Source organism: Aquarana catesbeiana, linkage group LG12 (genome assembly GCF_042186555.1).
Source record: "Aquarana catesbeiana isolate 2022-GZ linkage group LG12, ASM4218655v1, whole genome shotgun sequence".
Taxonomy (NCBI): Eukaryota; Metazoa; Chordata; class Amphibia; order Anura; family Ranidae; genus Aquarana; species Aquarana catesbeiana.
Window position 1 is genome coordinate 17,077,165 of NC_133335.1, and position 18,981 is coordinate 17,096,145.

The following is an 18,981-nucleotide window of genomic DNA, read 5'->3' on the forward strand; positions in this document are numbered from 1 at the left end:
AGAGCCAAAACCACCTTCCATGCCCGTATTGTGGTGGTCCTAGAGGGAGTGAAGGGATAGGGGGCTCCTTTGGAGCAAACCACTGCAGCCTCCAACAGCCTGGCAGGGTTCAAGTCAGGGTTCAACCACCAGGCAGCTGAGAATAGCTGTTCAGCCAGATAGTATTTGTGGCAGGACAGGACCCCCCTGAGAGGTGGATCGCATCAAGGTAGATCATTTGTATCTAGGGGATTGGGGACCCCAAAGGAAGGAGTAAAAAATTTGGTTAAGGCTTGTAAAGAATGATTGGGGAAGCCAACAAGGGGAGTGCCGGAACAGGTAAGTGAGTTTAGAAAGGACTTTTATTTTTAAAAGGTTTGGGGGGGGGGGGGGAGCATTTTAACCCAGAATTCTACTCTAAATGAAGAAAAAAAAACAGTTAAAAAATACATTTTAATTAAATAAACACAAATCATAATAGTAAAATAATTAAAAGCACACCGTCACCCCCCCAATGCAAACATGCAGGGTAAGGCATGCACATGCATGTAAACATTGGCTGCACCATGAGGTATTGCCGCGAACGTTGGAGTGACAGCAATAATTCTAAGGCTAATATTTATGGTTAAGGCCTCTTTCACATGAACGATCCGTTCAGGTCCGCCTGTCAGTTTTTTAGGCGGACCTAAACGGACCCTCCATAGACCTCTATGGAGCGTCGGATGTCAGCGGTGACATGTCCGCTGACATCCGATCCGAAAAGGTGTAACGGAGAAAAAAACCTACTTTTCCACCCGTTTTCGGATCGGGTGACGACGGACTCTACGGTCCATCATCATCCGATCCCCCAAAGGGGAGAACGGCACTCTGACAGGTCCGTCACTGCACAGTGTGCAGCGACGGACCTGTCATCTGCCTGATCAGCGGGGATCCACGGAGCGATCCCCGGTGAGCAAGCGGATGTTCATGGGGCGGATCCTCACGGATCCGTCCCGTGTGAAAGGACCCTAACTGTAAAATGATAACCTGTAAAGGCTTTTAAAGCGTCCTCATTTTGAGTACCATAATATTTTATGATAAAATTTTAAAGCTTGACATGTTTGGTATCGTTTTACACAATGCAACCCATTCTTTTATATTCCTGGGGGGGCGGCAATGGTGGAATGGAAAATAAATGTCAGCATGGCTGCTTAGTCTACCCTAAGAGCACTTATGACAGAGTGACAAAAGAGGAGAGCATTTCTGCTAGAAATGTTGGAAGCTGATAAATAGTGGAAGTCATATTAGGAGGCTGAAGATGTGGAATTCTTGTAGCCGCTTGCCATGTGTGAGTGATTCCTGACAAGGTGCTGACTAACCGATGCTGAGACTGATCAAAGCTCAGACACATTCAGAAAGGGGAAGTACACCGCCGGGACCTGGAAAATGTGCTGTCCAACCCGCCGCCATTGTTTCCATGTCGCGTTCAGGTCTCCAGCTAAAATGAACCTCAGAGGTGAGGAAGCCGCACGAGACTCCCCGCTGGGTGACCTCAGATGGAGCATAGAGGCAAAAGAACAGCACTAGCTGTCCTGAGTTCAATAGCAGACTCTGTGTTGGGTTCAATAAAAACAATTTTGGCACAGAGTATGATGTTGCAGATGTGTGATTCCTCCAGGTGACCTGCGTTCCTCCCAAACCCCAAAAATATTCCGATAAGTGCCTTTCGCCTGGACCTGCCTGAGAATGTGGTGGAACATTAGAATGTAAGCTCCTCTGGTGCAGAGATTGATGTGACTGGCTCAGTGTTCTCTGTACAGCACTGCGGTATGTCAGAGCTATATAAATGTATAATAATAATAATAATAATAATAATGTGTGACTGTGGGGGACATTAGAGTGTACATTTTTGTTTATTAAAAAAAAATCATACAAACATACAGCTTATTATTAAAAACATATTTACACAAAAATAAACAAAAACAAGCGTGCTTACATCTGCAAGTAAAGAAAAACGTTTCCTGACAACATAACATAGAAAGAAACATATTTTAATGACAACAAAAAAGAGACTACAAAACCCCGAACCTCAACTTAAACACAATCCGGGCTAAGAAACATTTTGAGACTTAATCGCCATCAGGATGCGATTCCAACCCCCCCCCCCCCCAATTAACCCCCCCCCCACATCATTCACCTTGCATTCTGCACCAGCCACTCTCATTCACTTCCCCTTCCCACCTCCCCCTCCACCATCATTCAATCCATCCCTCACTCCACCCCTCAGTGTTTGCTGACCTCCAGCCGCACTTCTGCCACGCCGAGGAGGAGCTGGCACCACCATACACGCTGGTCCAGGACCCTCCACTGCCTTCACTACACTAGGAGAAACAATAGGTGCAGACACAGACTTGACAACCACAGACTGGGGGGACACCGACACCACAGCTGGCCTCACAGACAGATTCTGACGGGACAGAAACACTAGGATTCCCTGGTACAACCTCTTCCAACCCAGACTCTTCTCTATCTAGATGGAAAAATTCCTCTACCAACTCTGGCTTATTGTGCAAAGCCTCAGGGCACTGGCTATAAGGATGACCAACCTTATCACATGGGTTACATTTAATGATGTTACAGTCCCTTGCCAGATGCCCCAGTTCCTGACACTAAGAACACTTCTGTTCTGGACATTTAGAGGAGAGATGTCCTTTGACTCCACACTTATGGCACAGCTTAGGTTAACCAGGGTAGAAGACGGTAATCCTATCTCTACCAATAAAGACAGAGGAGGGCAAATGCTGGACCACATTCCCACACACACTCAACGTCATTGAAAGGATTCCGCTCCATGCAGTAAACCAGATGTCCATGCTTTGTCTATCAGTGACATGCTGGATTTTTTTCCATATTCAGCATTTTTTCCCAGAAGAAACAAACCCCAACCCCCACCCTATATTACGGGAGATGAACATAGTTTTCTGGTGGGAAATCTGACAGGGACTCTTCTGCTGTTCAGAGATAGGCAGCCAGAAAGGGACGTTTGTGTCAGTTTCTAACAAGCGCAGACATGAGTTGTACTGTAAAGAGCACCTGTCATCGGTAGTAAGGTCAGGAATCTACTACACAATACTGTATACAGGGTGACTGTCTTCATATTAGCTGGATTGCAATGGAATGATTGGGAGTGGGGAAGGGGGGAATTTATGAGTGGTCCGAGCATTAGATATACAGTATATTTCTATGTTAAGTACAACGCACCCAGTTTTGTGCTCCTTTTGCCGCGTACACACGAGCAGACTTTTCGATCGGACTGAGTCCGGGGGACAATTCGACCGTGTGTGGGCTTCATCAGACCTGCAGCGGACTTTTTCGGTCGAAAATCTGACGGACCTTAGATTTGGAACATATAGGGTCAACATCTACTACCTGGACTGAAGTTCCGGCTCAAGGATGACACAATCATATAAATGCTGGTGACTGTAAAAAAAACCTGGGTAAACTTAGATTTTGCTGCTTCATAAACAGGCTCCTGTGTCTATAGTGACAGCACAGAGCCCCGCTCTCAGCAGAGCACATCCTCTCCCACGCACTGGCCAGATGTCAGACATCCTTTGGTCCTCTCCGCTCTCACAGTCCCACATTTCAGAAATTCAGGCCCGTTCATGGCGATACAAAGAAGAAAAGCAGCAATAGTTGTGGTGTGTTAAAGCAATCAGGTGAACGCGCTGGACGGGGGATGGTATATAGATCTGTTACACATAGTGATCACTTGGGTGATGCACTCCTGTTTTCAGCGGTCTGAAGGAAAAGTATTTCATGGTCCTAACAGTCTCAGCAAAAGTATGAAATATCCACTTATAGAGAGGAACCACCAAGGGACTCTGCCAGGAAGGCGAAATAACTTAATAAAGCAAGACCTACAAAAGAAGAAGGTTTATACTCCTATGGAAGCAGTGATCTCTCTACAGAAAGCCATGGTCTCTCTGTAGAAGTCTGACATCCCCGTTTGTTGGGTCAAAGCTCTGTGCAGATGCAGTCCCCCCTCTACAGAGGTCCGACACGCTACTGTTGGGTTAAGCAATGGTCTCTCTGCAGAGGTCCAATATCCCCCTGTTGGCTTAAAGCTCTGTGCAGAAGCCATGGTCTTTATGCAGATGTCCAATATCCCCCTATTGGGTTGAAGCTGCTCTGTGCAGAAGCCTTGGTCTCTCTGCAGAAGTCCAATATCCCCCTATTGGGTTAAAGCTCTGTGAAGAAGCAATGGTGTTTCTGCAGAGGTCCGACAGCCCCCTGTTGGGTCAAAGCTCGCGCTGATGTAGTTCCCCCTCTACAGAGGTCCTAATGGTCTCTGAGCAGAGGTCCAATATCCCCCTATTGGGTTCAAGCTCTGTGCAGAAGCCATGGTCTCCCTGCAGAGGTCCGACATCCCCCTGTTGGGTCAAAGCTCTGTGCAGATGCACTCCCCCCTCTACAGGGGTCCAACATTCACCTGTTGGGTAAAGCTCTGTGAAGAAGCAATGGTCTCTCTGCAGAGGTCAAAAAAAAGCAAATGAAAGTCGCCCACGGGACTTTAAATGAGGTGTAAATGGTGATCAAAGGGTAGACAAATATAAAGGTACAAGTATTTATTGAATACAGCAGCATAATCCATAATAGGGTATAGGCATGGGTGAAAAAGGTTCATAAAACAGCAACATTGCATGATAATCCTAAAACATAGCCATGAATAAATAGTAATACATATAATACAGGTATGCATAGTACATCTCTAACCCGACGCGTTTCGCGAGCTTTCCTCGCTTCATCAGGGGCTGATGTGCATAGCTGCTGTCTGTAAATACAGATAAAGTAATTAGAGTAGCGGTTATGAAGGGATACAGCAAGAAGCCAGAACCGGTCATCCCATACTTACTAGTAAAACCAAGGCTACAAACACATAACCCAAGCACAGGTCGGCGGAGAGCATCTCCCCCGGGAGCTGAAGGGGCCGAGGAACCAACCAGAGGACCGGGGCCAGGCGTGGGGGGGAGGCAGCATGGCAGAGTGAAGAGAAGAGAAGAGGGCGTGAACCCAGATTGTTCCCAAATGTACTGCAGGGCAGCTCTCTGTATGGAATGTAAACATGTGGTAATATATAGTTAAAAAGTAAATAAGTATGAGATGTATATCGTGACATGAAATACAAGATATGTTGATAGACAAGATCTAAAGTAGTGACATTGGTATTGTCATGGAGATATACATATGTACTGCTTGCATGATATGCATAAGGTGTCCCGCAGAGCAGAGGGAAAAAGGAGGGTATAAGGTAGAAGAGTGGATGAAAGAGGGAAGAGAGTGGAGGGGGAGGAGGGGAAAGCAGGGGGAGGTGAGGTGGATGATGATAGGAAAAGACAAACAGGAGAAGAAAGAAGAAAGAAAAAAGAAGGGAAGAACAGGGCCAGGGGAGAGAGAGAGAGAAAGTGAAAGGAGGGGGGGGGGGAAAGATGAAACAGAGTGAAGAGGAGGACAAATTAGTTGATGGTGTAATGAACTAGAGAGGTATTTCCGTGTAGAAAGAAAAACAGTGTAATAAAGAGAATCAATCAAAAGCAGCAAGTGGGGATAGGTCCGCTGTGGAGTGCAGGTAATTATGCAAGAGTAAATGGGTAGAGTGCTTACCAAAATATGCAGCGTCCGGACTGAGTGTAGGAGAAATAGTGAGAGGGAAGTTGCCATGCTGACATCCCCAGCCTTATATCCGGACATCCGCCGGGCTCTCCGCCCCTAACGTCATGCGTCAGGTGGGGCAAAGGGGATCGTAACGCACCCGCCGCAAAGAGGCAGGCGCTCGCGATCCCCAGCCCCCTTCAGGATGACACATCCCGCCCATCAAAAAGGGGGGGCCGCTGTGATGCAGACATCCCCAGGTGGGCGTGGAAAGGCATGACGCCGATGCACTGGTGGCCCCGCCCCTCCGGAAAAAACCAGAGAGACGGGGACAGCTGGGGAAATGAATCCCCATTTGTGCATCGCAGCTCCCGGGGGGTAAAACAGACCGCCCAACCCGAACACGGGCGCAGTGGAGGAGCTAGGTCTACAAGTACATGGTAGACAATAATATAAAGATATGCTAGTAAGGGTCATAGAGGTTCAGTAGTAGCCGAACCCATGTAGCCCCTAGGATCTAGGGTCAGCATCAGACCAGGGCATTATGGTGTTTTCCACCTGGGTACAAATTTACAAGGAAAGTCTGGGAACTGACCCCTAACATAAAACACCTCCATCCCTAATATCAGAAAAAAGCAAATGAAAGTCGCCCACGGGACTTTAAATGAGGTGTAAATGGTGATCAAAGGGTAGACAAATATAAAGGTACAAGTATTTATTGAATACAGCAGCATAATCCATAATAGGGTATAGGCATGGGTGAAAAAGGTTCATAAAACAGCAACATTGCATGATAATCCTAAAACATAGCCATGAATAAATAGTAATACATATAATACAGGTATGCATAGTACATCTCTAACCCGACGCGTTTCGCGAGCTTTCCTCGCTTCATCAGGGGCTGATGTGCATAGCTGCTGTCTGTAAATACAGATAAAGTAATTAGAGTAGCGGTTATGAAGGGATACAGCAAGAAGCCAGAACCGGTCATCCCATACTTACTAGTAAAACCAAGGCTACAAACACATAACCCAAGCACAGGTCGGCGGAGAGCATCCCCCTGTTGGGTCAAAGCTCTGTGCAGATGCACTCCCCCCTCTACAGGGGTCCAACATTCACCTGTTGGGTAAAGCTCTGTGAAGAAGCAATGGTCTCTCTGCAGAGGTCAAACATCTCCCTGTTGGGCTCTGTGAAGAAGCAATGGTCTTTCTCCAGAGGTCCAACATCCCCCTGTTGGGTCAAAGCTCTGCACCATGTAGTCCCCCATCTACAGAAGTCCCACATCCCCTGTTGGCTCTGTAAAGCTCTGGGCAGAAGCTATGGTCTTTCTGCAGAGGTCCAACACCCCCCTGTTGGGTAAAGCTCTGTGCAGATGCCACTGTCTTTCTGCAGAGGTCCAACATCCCCTGTTGGGTCAAAGCTCTGTACAGATGCAGTACCCCCTCTACAGAGGTCCCACATCCCCTGTTGGGTAGAGCTCTGGACAGAAGCCATGGTCTTTCTACAGGAGTTACAACTACCTTCTGTTGGGTAAAGCTCTGTGCAGAAGTCATGGTCTCTCTGCAGAAGTCCGACATCCCCTGTTGTGTCAAAGCTCTTCGCCAATGTAGTCTCACCCTCTACAGAGCTCCCACATCCCCCTGTTGGGTCAAAGCTCTGCACCATGTAGTCCCCCATCTACAGAGGTCCCACATCCCCTGTTGGGTAAAGCTCTGGGCAGAAGCTATGGTCTTTCTTCAGAGGTCCAACATCCCCTGTTGGTTCAAAGCTCTGTACAGATGCAGTCCCCCATCCCCCTGTTGGGTAAAGCTCTGTTAAGAAGCCATGGTCTTTCTGCAGAGGTCTGACATCCCCCAGTTGGGTCAAAGCTCTGTGTAGATGCAGTCTCCCCTCTACAGAGGTCCCACATCCCCCTGTTGGGTCAAACCTCTGTGCCAATGTACTCCCATCTCTACAGAGGTCCCCCCGTGGAGTAAAGCTCTCTGCAGAAGCCATGGTCTTTCTGCAGAGGTCCAACATCCCCAACATCCCATTGGGTAAAGTTCTGTGCAGAGGTTATGGTCTCTCTGGTCTGACATACCCTGCTGGGTGAAAGCTAAAGCTCTCCAATCAGCAGGGTGCTTTGAAGAGCTTTACATTATAGTGGGGATATCAGAGCTCTTCGGAGAGACCACTGCTTCTACCCAGATTGCAGGAGTCCTTCTCTACAACTCCTAGGAAACAGGATGCAAACAAATGTGCGAGAATATTTGTAATATAATATTAGTGTCTCTCGAGGCACAGTTCTACACACCGCCCTACACAGCCAGAGTGTGAAACCACGATACAAAGACTGCTGCTCAGGACCTTCCTGTGTCACCACCCACCTTTCCACCTGCTCAATCAACTATGAATGATTACTCATAGCAGCTGTACTCATTGTCCCGTCCAACAAGGCCCCTTCTTTTAGCCCCCAGTGACTGAAAAATGTTAGTGTGGCGCTATGCAACGAAACACAGCCAGCTGTGTAACGGCACTGTCCCTTCCTATCCCAATAAGACATCTGGCATATGAAAACCAGGGTCGTCACTTTAAAAAAAAAAACGTTATTTGACCAGAAGAGAAACACAGGGCCCCTACCTGCAGATTGCCCTGCACTGACGGATTTCACCTAGCGCAAGCTTCATCGTAGAGACTATGAGAAATGTTATATTAGGATGAACTGCCGGTTGGGGACTCTTATGTGTCTGTGTTGGTTAAATAAATGTCATGAGTGACGACTGTCTGCAGGGAAACATAAACAGGAGGAACTTCTAGTCCTCTGCTGCTGGTCACTTTTAAAAAAAGAAGAAAAAAAAACAGCCTTTGGAATACAGAGAAAAAATAAAGAATTAATATTAATAAACTGTTTTAAATTGGCATACATGTATTAGAAATCTATTTTTTATTATTTTTTGGCAATAACATGGTGTGGACAGATTTCTGCAAGTCACAGGCAGTGTCACGCCCCTCCAGCCTGTGTTTTAGAATAAGAGGGAGGTGAAGCCTCCATCAATCTACATGTAATATCCCACCCCCATTGTGTTTAGCTAGTTAGTAGGCATGGAGGAGGAGGGAGGGAGTGGGCTGTCATTTACCACTGTGTTTACGCCCACATGTGTGACTCTATAGTCACATGGGCTGCTCAGATGTGATAGGGAGGAAACTCACTGGAAACTGAGCATGTGCAGAGTTGCCACCAGAACTGCAAAATCACTAGCTGCATTGGGGACATGGACAGAATGGTAGACAAAGAGCAGCAGGATCAACCAGGTTTTTTTTTTGCAAATCCCATAGTGACGGAGTGAGTATGAACAGCATGGAATACACCATTTATTGATCGTTTTTTTATGATGTGGCTTTAGCGACACTTTAATTTACAAAAAATATTATAAAATATTATGCTAGTATTATTTTAGCGTACTAATATTTCCCCTGGAATTCCACTTAAAGCGGACATTCAGTCATTTTTTTCATCTTTCCACCTAATAAATCTTCTGCTCTTGTTGTTGTTTTAACTTTGGATAGTAAAACATTTTTGTTTTCTGCCAGTAAATACCTTATACAGACCCCTTCCTGTTTCTTGTCTGGTCATTAGCCTAGGCTTATGACATCATGCACAGCTCTCTCTCTCTCGTGAGAGTTTGTCAGGAAGGGAGAGGGGAAGAGTCATAAGAGGGCCAATGAGAGCTGCAGAGCTGGAGGTGTGCCTCTGTGTAAATCCAGGAAGTGAACAGGCAGCAGCTTCAGCTGCCCACAGTTAATATGATTGAAGCCAGACTCAGTAGAGGGAGATTTCAGCAGCACACTTGACAAGTACAGAATCACAGTATATATAAAATAATATGCAAAGTGGTTGGAGGGAAGCTTCAGAATGGCAAAGATGTTTTATTTCCAAATTATATGAGCAGACTGCAGTTCCTCTTGAAATCACACACCTAACTTTATAAGAGTAGCAGTATCAGAAGTTATGCCAAGCATAAACCAACATGAAACCTTAAAACATTCCTATCATACCTTTCCACATATACTTGAAGATAAAGCAGGAGAGGATCAGATTACGAAACGCGTTACTGTAATTCTAAGGCTTTGTGGTAATTATTGTGAAAAAAAAAACTCTCAATATTATGCTCTGGCTGGTAAAACCCAATGATCTTAACTCATCAAACGTCTACACTGTGTAACCGCCCTCACTTCCCCTGAAGCCGAATTTTCATAGTTGTGGAGTCAGGGGTGACTCCTCCGGAATTCCGTCAATCACAGGGATTTAGCTAGCAGGTCATCCAGATGCTCAGGGTGAAGACAAAAAACATTTAGCTGGAAGGCTGAGAGTCAGTTTGAAGGTTATAAACTGCTTCTACAGGAAGGTATCTCAGAGGGCCGACTTGATTTAGATGGGTTTGGACTTGTCCGGGGAAATTCTTCACAAAAGGTGCACAGAAAATATTGTGACTCAGAGGATGACACGCTGGAAGCAAACCTGAGAGACGTATGGAGGGTTGCCATTGTAAATTCCCTTCTGAAGACGATAGTACAAAAATATATCAGAAATCACATCTTAATTATTTTTTGGCAATAACATGGTGAGGGCGGAATTCCATCAGTCACAGGCTTGTGTCACGCCCATTCAGAATAAGAGGGAGTTGAAGCCTCCATCAATCTACATGCAATGTCCCACACCCATTGTGTTTAGCTGGAAGCCAGACATCCTTACTGGCAGGCTTGTTTTAGGTCAAGAATACAAAGCCATAAAGTAAGATCAATGGGAGAACCAGAAAGCTAGAATTTTCAGAAGTAACAATGGTAGCCTCCATGTCTTTCTCTGGAAAGGTTTGTTTTAAAGTGAAACGTCACTCTTCCAATCAACATTGATTATTTTTACCACTTGAAGACCAGGCTTTTTCTGGTACTTTTTGTTTTCGAATTTAAATCTGTATTTTTTTTTTTTTTTGCTAGAAAATGATTTAGGACCCCCAAACATTATACATTTTTTTTTAGCAGGGACCCTAGGGAATAAAATGGTCATCGTTGCAATTTTTTTATGTCACACGGTATCTGTGCAGCGGTTTTTCAAACGCAATTTTTTTGGGGGGGAAAAAATAAATTTTAATGAATTAAATATATCCCACAATTTTTTTTTGTATAATACGAAAGATGATGTTTCGGCGAGTAACTAGATAGCTATCGTGTCACGTTTTAATATTGCGCGCGCTCGTGGAATGGCGACAAACTATGGTACTTAAAAATCTCCATAGTCTGCGCTTTGAATGCTTTTTTACAGGTTACCAGTTTAGAGTTACAGAGGAGGTCTGGCGCTAGAATTATTGCTCTCGCTCTAACATTCCCAGAGATACTTCACACGTGTGGTGCGAACACCGCTTACACATGCGGGCGTGACTTACACATGCGTTCGCTACTGCGTGTGAGCATGGAGGGATGGGGGGGCGCTATAAATCTCCTAAATTTATTTTTTATTTCTACACTGTCCCTTTATTTTTACTTTTTTTTATCATTTTTATTCCTATTACAAGCAATGTAAACATCACTTGTAATAGATAAAAGGATGACAGGTCCTCTTTGTGGAGAGATCTGGGGCCAAAAAGACCCCAAATCTATCCTTGACCTTTAAAAGCCAGAGATCAAAAAAATGTTTTTGATCTTTTGCTTTAAAAAAAAAAATAAAAAATTGTTTACTCCCACCCTGGTCATGACATCACTCCGGTCCTCCAAGGCCATAGACAAGTCTTTTATCGCCTCACTATCAGATCATTCTCAGGCGAGCCAACGATACAAATGCATAGGATACATTAAGATGAAAAAACACGAGGGTTTACAACCCCTTTAACTCTGTTTTATGAAAGTCAATGTGTACAAGGCAGAGGGGATTCTGGGTATCCCCTACCTATGGCTCATAAGAATCAGTGTACAGGGCAGAGAGGATTCTGGGTATCACATAACTATGGCTCATAAGAATCAGTGTACAGGGCAGAGAGGATTCTGGGTATCCGATAACTATGGCTCATAAGAATCAGTGTACAGGGCAGAGAGGATTCTGGGTATCACATAACTATGGCTCATAAGAATCAGTGTACAGGGCAGAGAGGATTCTGGGTATCCGATAACTATGGCTCATTAGACTCAGTGTACAGGGCAGAGAGGATTCTGGGTATCCGATAACTATGGCTCATTAGACTCAGTGTACAGAGCAGAGGGGATTCTGGGTATCCTGTGACTCCAGCGGAGGACAAACTGTGACCAGCGTTACAAAGGTGCCTGTTGCATGGCACCAGCATCTTGTGGGCTGTTTTGTCTCCGTTGCCCACCCCCGCACCGTAAGTTTGGGTTCTCTCACGGGTCAGATCTTCCCTCCTCTTCAGCAGATTTACTGGAGCGTGGAGTAAAAGTGCCGGCTGCCAGAAGTGTAAGGCTTCATGCACACAAGACGCCGGTGCAATCTCTGCTGAACACATGTTTTTAAAAGCTGAAACCGGCATTTAGAAACACCCGTTTTGCCGCATTTGCATGCCGCGTTTAGCTGCGTTTTACCGCGTTTGCGTCTAGAAGCGTCTGCAGAGCAGAGAATGCCATTTTGCGACCCAACTTTGGGGCCCCATATCTGAGGGCCACTTGGAGCTAGGAACCCCATTTGGTATGAAAACACAGTGGAACTAGCACTACAACATATCCAAATTTGGGGTTCCTAGCCCCAAGTGGCCCCGAGATACGGGGCCCCAAATTCGGGTCGCAACATGTCATTCTCTGCTGCAGAAAAGTGCTTGACATTTTGCGACCTGAATTTGGGGCCCCGTATCTCGGGGCCACTTGGAGCTAGGAACCCCATTTGGTATGCAAACACAGTGGAACTAGCACTACAACATATCTAAATTTGGGGTTCCTAGCCCCAAGTGGCCCCGAGATACGGGGCCCCAAATTCGGGTCGCAACATGTCATTCTCTGCTGCAGAAAAGTGCTTGACATTTTGCGACCCGAATTTGAGGCCCCTTGGTGCTAGGAACCCACAGCAGCTAGTTCTGCTGTGTTTGCATACTAAATTTGGGGTTCCTAGCACCAAGTGGCTCTGAGATACGGGGCCCCAAAGTTGGGTAGTAAAATGTCATTCTCTGCTGCAGTTTACCATCATATTTCTGTGTTATCTGGTCCAAAATATAGGGTTCCTTTAAAAACACTTATAAACGCAAACGCGGCTAAATGCGGTACCGGCGTTTAGCCGCGTTTGGCGTCTGAAACGTGGAAAAAACGTTTGCGTCTGAAACCATTTTTTTGCTTCTGGAAAAACGAGGTTAAACACAACTGCCTAAAAACGCCAAAAAACGAGACTGTGTACATGGACACATAGGATAACATTGAATGAGTTCAGGGGCCGTTGAAAAAAGTGTCCAACTGCCTCTGAACGCGCGTTTAACAGCGTCTTGTGTGCATGAGGCCTAACATGGAAACCACACAATAGAATTTGAAGTGTACCTGTCTAATGCAGAAACACCAGCAATGTGTGCAAAACTCAACCATGTCCTTATGTCTGAGTGGCGTCCTCCATGTACAGGGAACACCTAAAGGGAGGCAACGGTCCTTTATTGCGGCACTGACACCGATCATGTGATAACTGCAAATACAGAACCTCCTAGTTAGCACGGATCGGCTAGGATTTCAGTGAGTGGACAAGGATGTCCAGGACAGAAGCAGGTAAGGAGTTGAAGGAAAGTTTGGTAAAAATCCTTCCTGTGTAGATAGCTGACCTGGATGGTATTTCAGGTTCAGTCAGAACTGGAATCTCAGGAGCTTTACCAACATATTTTTAAGCTCTGTACTCAGAATGTGTGTGTGTGTGTGGGGGGGGGGGTTATGCAATGAACAAACACCATCCGGAGTTAGAGAAGGAGCAGTCAATGGAAGGTATCACAGTATCTGCCATGGGGGAGAACACAATGTCATTGCAGCGGATGACCGAGCCCTTCCCAAAATGCCCGGCATCCAATACTATGTCTGGATACACACTGAGTTCCAGGTACCCCCCCAAAAAGTGAAGAAGCCCTCTGTGTTAACAAGGGACAGCTTTGCTCTCAGTGGCTTCCAGATGCAACAGATTCCCTACGGGAGGTACAGCAGAGCCAAATACACGGGTAGTAGAGAGCCACCTACACAGGGCTGTACTATAGCTGCCCATAGGGAGTTACTTGAGCTGGGCGGGGGGGGATGGTTTTGTGCTCACCCCTATACCCTGCAGTCTATACATAGAGCACCCCTATACCCTGCAGTCTGTATGTAGCGCAAACCTGAACTCTGCACAAAGGGCACCCCTGGAACAGCACTCTGAACATAGCACACTACTGAACCTTGCACTCAGTATGTAGCGTACTCCTAAACATTGCACTCTGCGCATAGGGCATCCCTGAACACTGTACGCAATACACTCCAGAACTCTGTATGTAACACACTTCTGAACTCTGAACTCTGTACCTAGCGTAATCCTGAACCCTGCACTCTGTACCTAGCGTAATCCTGAACCCTGCACTCTGTACATAATACACCCCAGAACTCTGTACTTTTTGTACGTAACGCACTCCAGAACTCTGTACTCTGTAAGTAATGCACTCCAGAACTCTGTACATAATGCACTCCAGAAACCCTGCACTCTGTACATAACTACATAAATTTTATATCTGTAATGTGTCTGTAATGTGGTTATGACTAAGGCTTTATAGGCTGAAACGCGTCAACTGACTTAATCCGCGTTTGTTCACTGTGGCTATTCAATAAAATGAAGAAATTTTTAGAGCAACAACCGGAGTGCGGATCATTTTTTTCTACATTACTCTGTACATAACGCACTCCTGAACTCTACATAACGCACTCCTGAACCCTGCACTCTGTACATAACGCACTCCTGAACCCTGCACTCTGTACATGACGCACTCCTGAACTCTGCACTCTGTACATAGTGAAATCCTGTACCCTGAACTCTGTACATAGTGCACCTCGGATACATCCAGATTTTTGAGAGCAACCATCCTGCCGATGTGGCCTGCATTGAAATTGAGTCTGACACCGCTGCCTTAAAATAAGACGGATTTCAACCCCCCTGTCTCTTATTAATGAGAGATTACTCAGCACAGATAATCCCGACATATGATACACCAGGGATAAGCCGAGTACAACACTCTGAGGTCTGATGGACTCCAATCATCCCATGAGTGACAAGCTTTACAAAAACAAGGAAACAAAAGCTGTAAAAAGACGTCCTATTAGACCGACACATTGCCGCTCTAAATAAAATGCTCCTATAGTGTTATTTAGCTCACCCAGCATGTCTGCAGGGCTGACGGAAATATCTGTCCTCTGTGTAGGTCTGAACATGTCTCCTGCAGATCTCTCCATTTCGAGTGACGGAGGCTTTTAAACACTTCACGTGTGCTCCGGGAGTATGAGAGCCTCGGATTACACAACTCAGCCTCTAAGATTTCCCCACAAAGGGAACCAATATCAGGGGACAAATCCAAGAAAACCAGTCAACACTCATGCAGTTTAGGAAACATGACATCTGTGAAGGAGTCCAATCAGTATGAGTGGCGATCTGTATCTCCAGACAGTGCAATCAGCACACTTGCTTAATGAGAAGAGCAGGACTTCACGATCATTAGCTGTGAGTGGTTGGGTGGGTTTGGCCCAAGAACTCAGATGCTGTGTTATTACACCTGAAGAAATTAATAATTCACCCCGATTAGAAGGGCGGTCCATTCATCCCTATGGACAGGCGGGTGTAAACGAGCTTGTGTCCGTTTACACTCGTCTACCTCCAGGCAGCTAAAAAAAAAAACCCAGCAGAGCACTCCATCTTCTTCCATTTAGGTGGAGCGGAGCTAGCAGGGTGTAAACGGACAGCGGAGTCCCTATACTCCCAGCCACCCATAGAGCTTAGCAGGCTCGGCCCGTGTCCGTACTGCTGTCTGTACCACCGTTAGGGAGATTCCCCCTCTCTGTTCATCCTGTTTACCATTATCATTGAAAGTAAAGAAAATTCCACATTTTGGGTTGTCCCCAGAAATGTAATAGAGGGGAAATCTTCCCATAGGGACACTAGTTCTAGTGAGCTGGGGGTCCCCAAGGAATTCCCTTAATTTGCAGGGATTTCTTCTCACTTCCTGTTTGCCTATGGGACAGGAAGTTAAGGGAAATCTCCAAAATAGGACATAGCGAAAAAGCAAGAGCGATAGAGCGAGGGAGGGTTATAACCCTCTCTTGCTCTATCCAAAATGAAAAAAAGTTTTGCCTATAGTTCTAATGGAAGTATATTATATAAGGAAACATTGGGGAAATAAGTGAAATGGGTGGGGTGATCCTCTAAGTCCCTGACTCCAAACTTTCTAAGCAAAGGGCCAGCTTACTGTCGATCAGACTTTAGGGGCGAGGGGACTTGCGGAGTAGAAAAAGTCCCGACATTTGTGGGGAAAAAAATAATGCCCTATCATTTGTTTCAGTGCCTCATCATTGGTGTCAGTGTTTGTTTGTGCCATTGGAAGAAATTGTGGCCCATCAGTGGTGTCTTCGGGCCCCATTGTTAGTTTCATTGGGAAGAATAGTGCCCCATCATTGGGTGTCACTGGGCCACATTGTTGGTGTCATTGAGAGAAATTGTGCCCCATCATTGGTATTGATGGGAGGAATTGTGCCCCATAATTGGTGTCACTGGGCCCAATTGATTGTGTAATTGGGAGAAACTGTGCCCCATCTTTGGGCCCCACTGTTGGTCTCACTGAGAGGAATAGTGTCCCACTATTGGGTGTTATTGGGCCCTATTGTTGGAGTCATTGGGAGAATCTGTGCCCCATTATTGGTATTAGTGTGAGGAATTGTGCCCCATCATTGGTGTCATTAGGCCTATTTGTTTGTGTCATTGGGAGAAATTCTGCCCTATCATTGGTGTCATTGGGCCCCATTGTTGGTCTCATTGAGAGGAATAGTGCCCCATCATTGGGTTTCATTGGGCCCCATTGTTGGTCTCATTGGGAGTAATAGCGCCCCATCATTGGGTGTCCTTGGGCCCAATTGTTGGTGTCATCTGAGAGGAATAGTGCCCCATCCTTGGGTTTAATTGGGCCCCATTGTTGGTCTCATTGGGAGTAATAGTGTTCCATCACTGGGTGTCACTTGGTCTCATTGAGAGGAATAGTGCCCCAATATTGGGTATTATTTTGCCCATTGTTGGAGTCATTGGGGGAATCTGTGCCTCATCATTGGTATTAGCGGGAGGAATTGTACCCCATCAATGGTGTCATTAGGCCCAATTGTTTGTGTCATTGGGAGAAATTGTGCCCGATCATTGGATTTAATTGGGCCCCATTGTTGGTCTCATTGGGAGTAATAGTGTTCCATCCCTGGGTGTCACTGGGCCCCATTGTTGGTGTCATTGGGAGGAATAGCACCCCACTATTGGGTGTTATTGAGCTCCATTGTTGGAGTCATTGGGAGAATCTGTGCCCCATCATTGATATTAGTGGGAGGAATTGTGCCCCATATTTGGTGTCACTGGGCCCAATTGTTTGTGTAATTGGGAGAAACTGTGCCCCATCATTGGTGTCATTGGGCTCCACTGTTGGTCTCATTGGGAGGAATAGTGCCTGACTATTGGGTGTTATTTTTCCCCATTGTTGGAGTCATTGGGTGAATCTGTGCCCCATCATTGGTATTAGTGGGAGGAATTGTGCCCCATCAATGGTGTCATTAGGCCCAATTGTTTGCGTCATTGGGAGAAATTGTGCCCTATCACTGGATTTAATTGGGCCCCATTGTTGGTCTCATTGGGAGTAATAGTGCCCCATCACTGGGTGTCACTGGGCCCCATTGTTGGTGTCATTGGTAGAAATTGTGCTGTATTAGTGGGAGGAATTGTGTCCCTTCTTGGTGTCAGTGGGGGGAATTATGGCCCCCAAGGGCCAGATAAAAGCAAGCAAAGGGCCACACCTGGCCCCCGGGCCACAGTTTGGAGACCACTGCTCTAAGTGGACCCTGCATTTCAGTGCCCCCATCCCCATTAATATATTCCAGCCAATATATGAGATTTCAGTGATCAAGTTTAGATCTCCTCTAAAGAAAATAATTCCATTAACAAAAATGTTGTGTTCTTGGCTGAAGACACAAGAAGTGTGGTGGTTGTCGGCCTTGTTGGGGGTATTTTATAGGTGTGGGGATATTATCACTTAGTTTATAACACAAACGCCTTACAGGAAACTGGCACAGCTGGCAGGGGAAAGGCAGCAGGAGATGACAAGTGACACAAGCCATTAGAGCGGCACATTACGGGAACAAACGCTTCCGATGACAGCTCGCTATGTCTCTGAATCCTAATGACCCTGGAGAAGGGGGGGGCCTTGCGTTGATATGAACACATCTCTGCCTCCATGGAGCTCAGGGCTTAATGAATTACCGGAGCAGGAGGACAATAAAAGCTGCAAGCTTCTTCAAAAGGCTCAGGATCGGCCCAATAAAAAAGACCTTTCAACAGATGCTAATCTCCAAGTACAAGCGGATTCATAATGACAAAGAATAACAGGTCGACGGGAAGCTTTATATGCAGGTTCCCATGATAATTCGGAACTCATAACGCAGTGTATACGAGGGGGCATGCTAGAACTTGTAGTTCCTTAACTACTTCCCTACCAGGCAAAATTCTGGCATTTCTCTCCTACATGTAAAAATCATCATTTTTTATTTTTTTTTGCTAGAAAATTACTCAGAAGCTCCAAACGTTATATATACACTACATTGTCAAAAGTATTGGGACACCTGCCTTTACACACACATAAACTGTAATGGCATCCCAGTCTTAGTCCGTAGGGTTCAATATTGAGTTGGCCCACCCTTTGCAGCTATAACAGCTTCAACTCTTCTGGGAAGGCCGTCCACAAGGTTTAGGAGGGTGTCTATGGGAATGTTTGACCATTCTTCCAGAAGCACATTTGTGAGGTCAGTCTCTGATGTTGGACGAGAAGGCCTGGCTCGCAGTCTCTGCTCTAATTCATCCCAAAGATGTTGAGGTCAGGCCAGTCAAGTTCCTCCACCCCAAACTCGCTCATCCATGTCTTTATGGACTTTTAGGAAATATAGTATATATTTAAGCAGAGGCCCTAAAAAATAAAATTGTGGGTATTGCAATTTTTATGTCACACAATATTTGTACAGAAAACTATTTTTTTTATTTCTGTTGATGAGGCCACCACAATACTGGTCCTCCCACTCTGTACCACGATGTATGCCACCACCACGATTCATCCCCACCCCAAGCCGACTTACATAGCACAAATGTTAAGCTGCACACCACTACTCCACACAGCATAGAGC

The 18,981-nt window shown here is 45.9% G+C and overlaps 1 protein-coding gene across 2 annotated transcripts in view; it reads right to left on the bottom strand.

Moving 5' to 3' along the window:
• PTPN1 (protein tyrosine phosphatase non-receptor type 1) overlaps positions 1-18,981 on the bottom strand; it is a 118,044-nt gene that overhangs the window by 74,365 nt on the left and 24,698 nt on the right. Inside the window, exon 1 of one of the 2 annotated variants that reach the window (XM_073607265.1) lies at positions 14,946-14,967. The exons of the other annotated variant lie outside the window; for it this stretch is intronic. The gene's annotated coding sequence lies outside the window, so the exon portion shown is untranslated. Of the gene's footprint in view, positions 1-14,945; positions 14,968-18,981 lie in introns of those variants that run through there. 2 annotated transcript variants of the gene reach the window in all.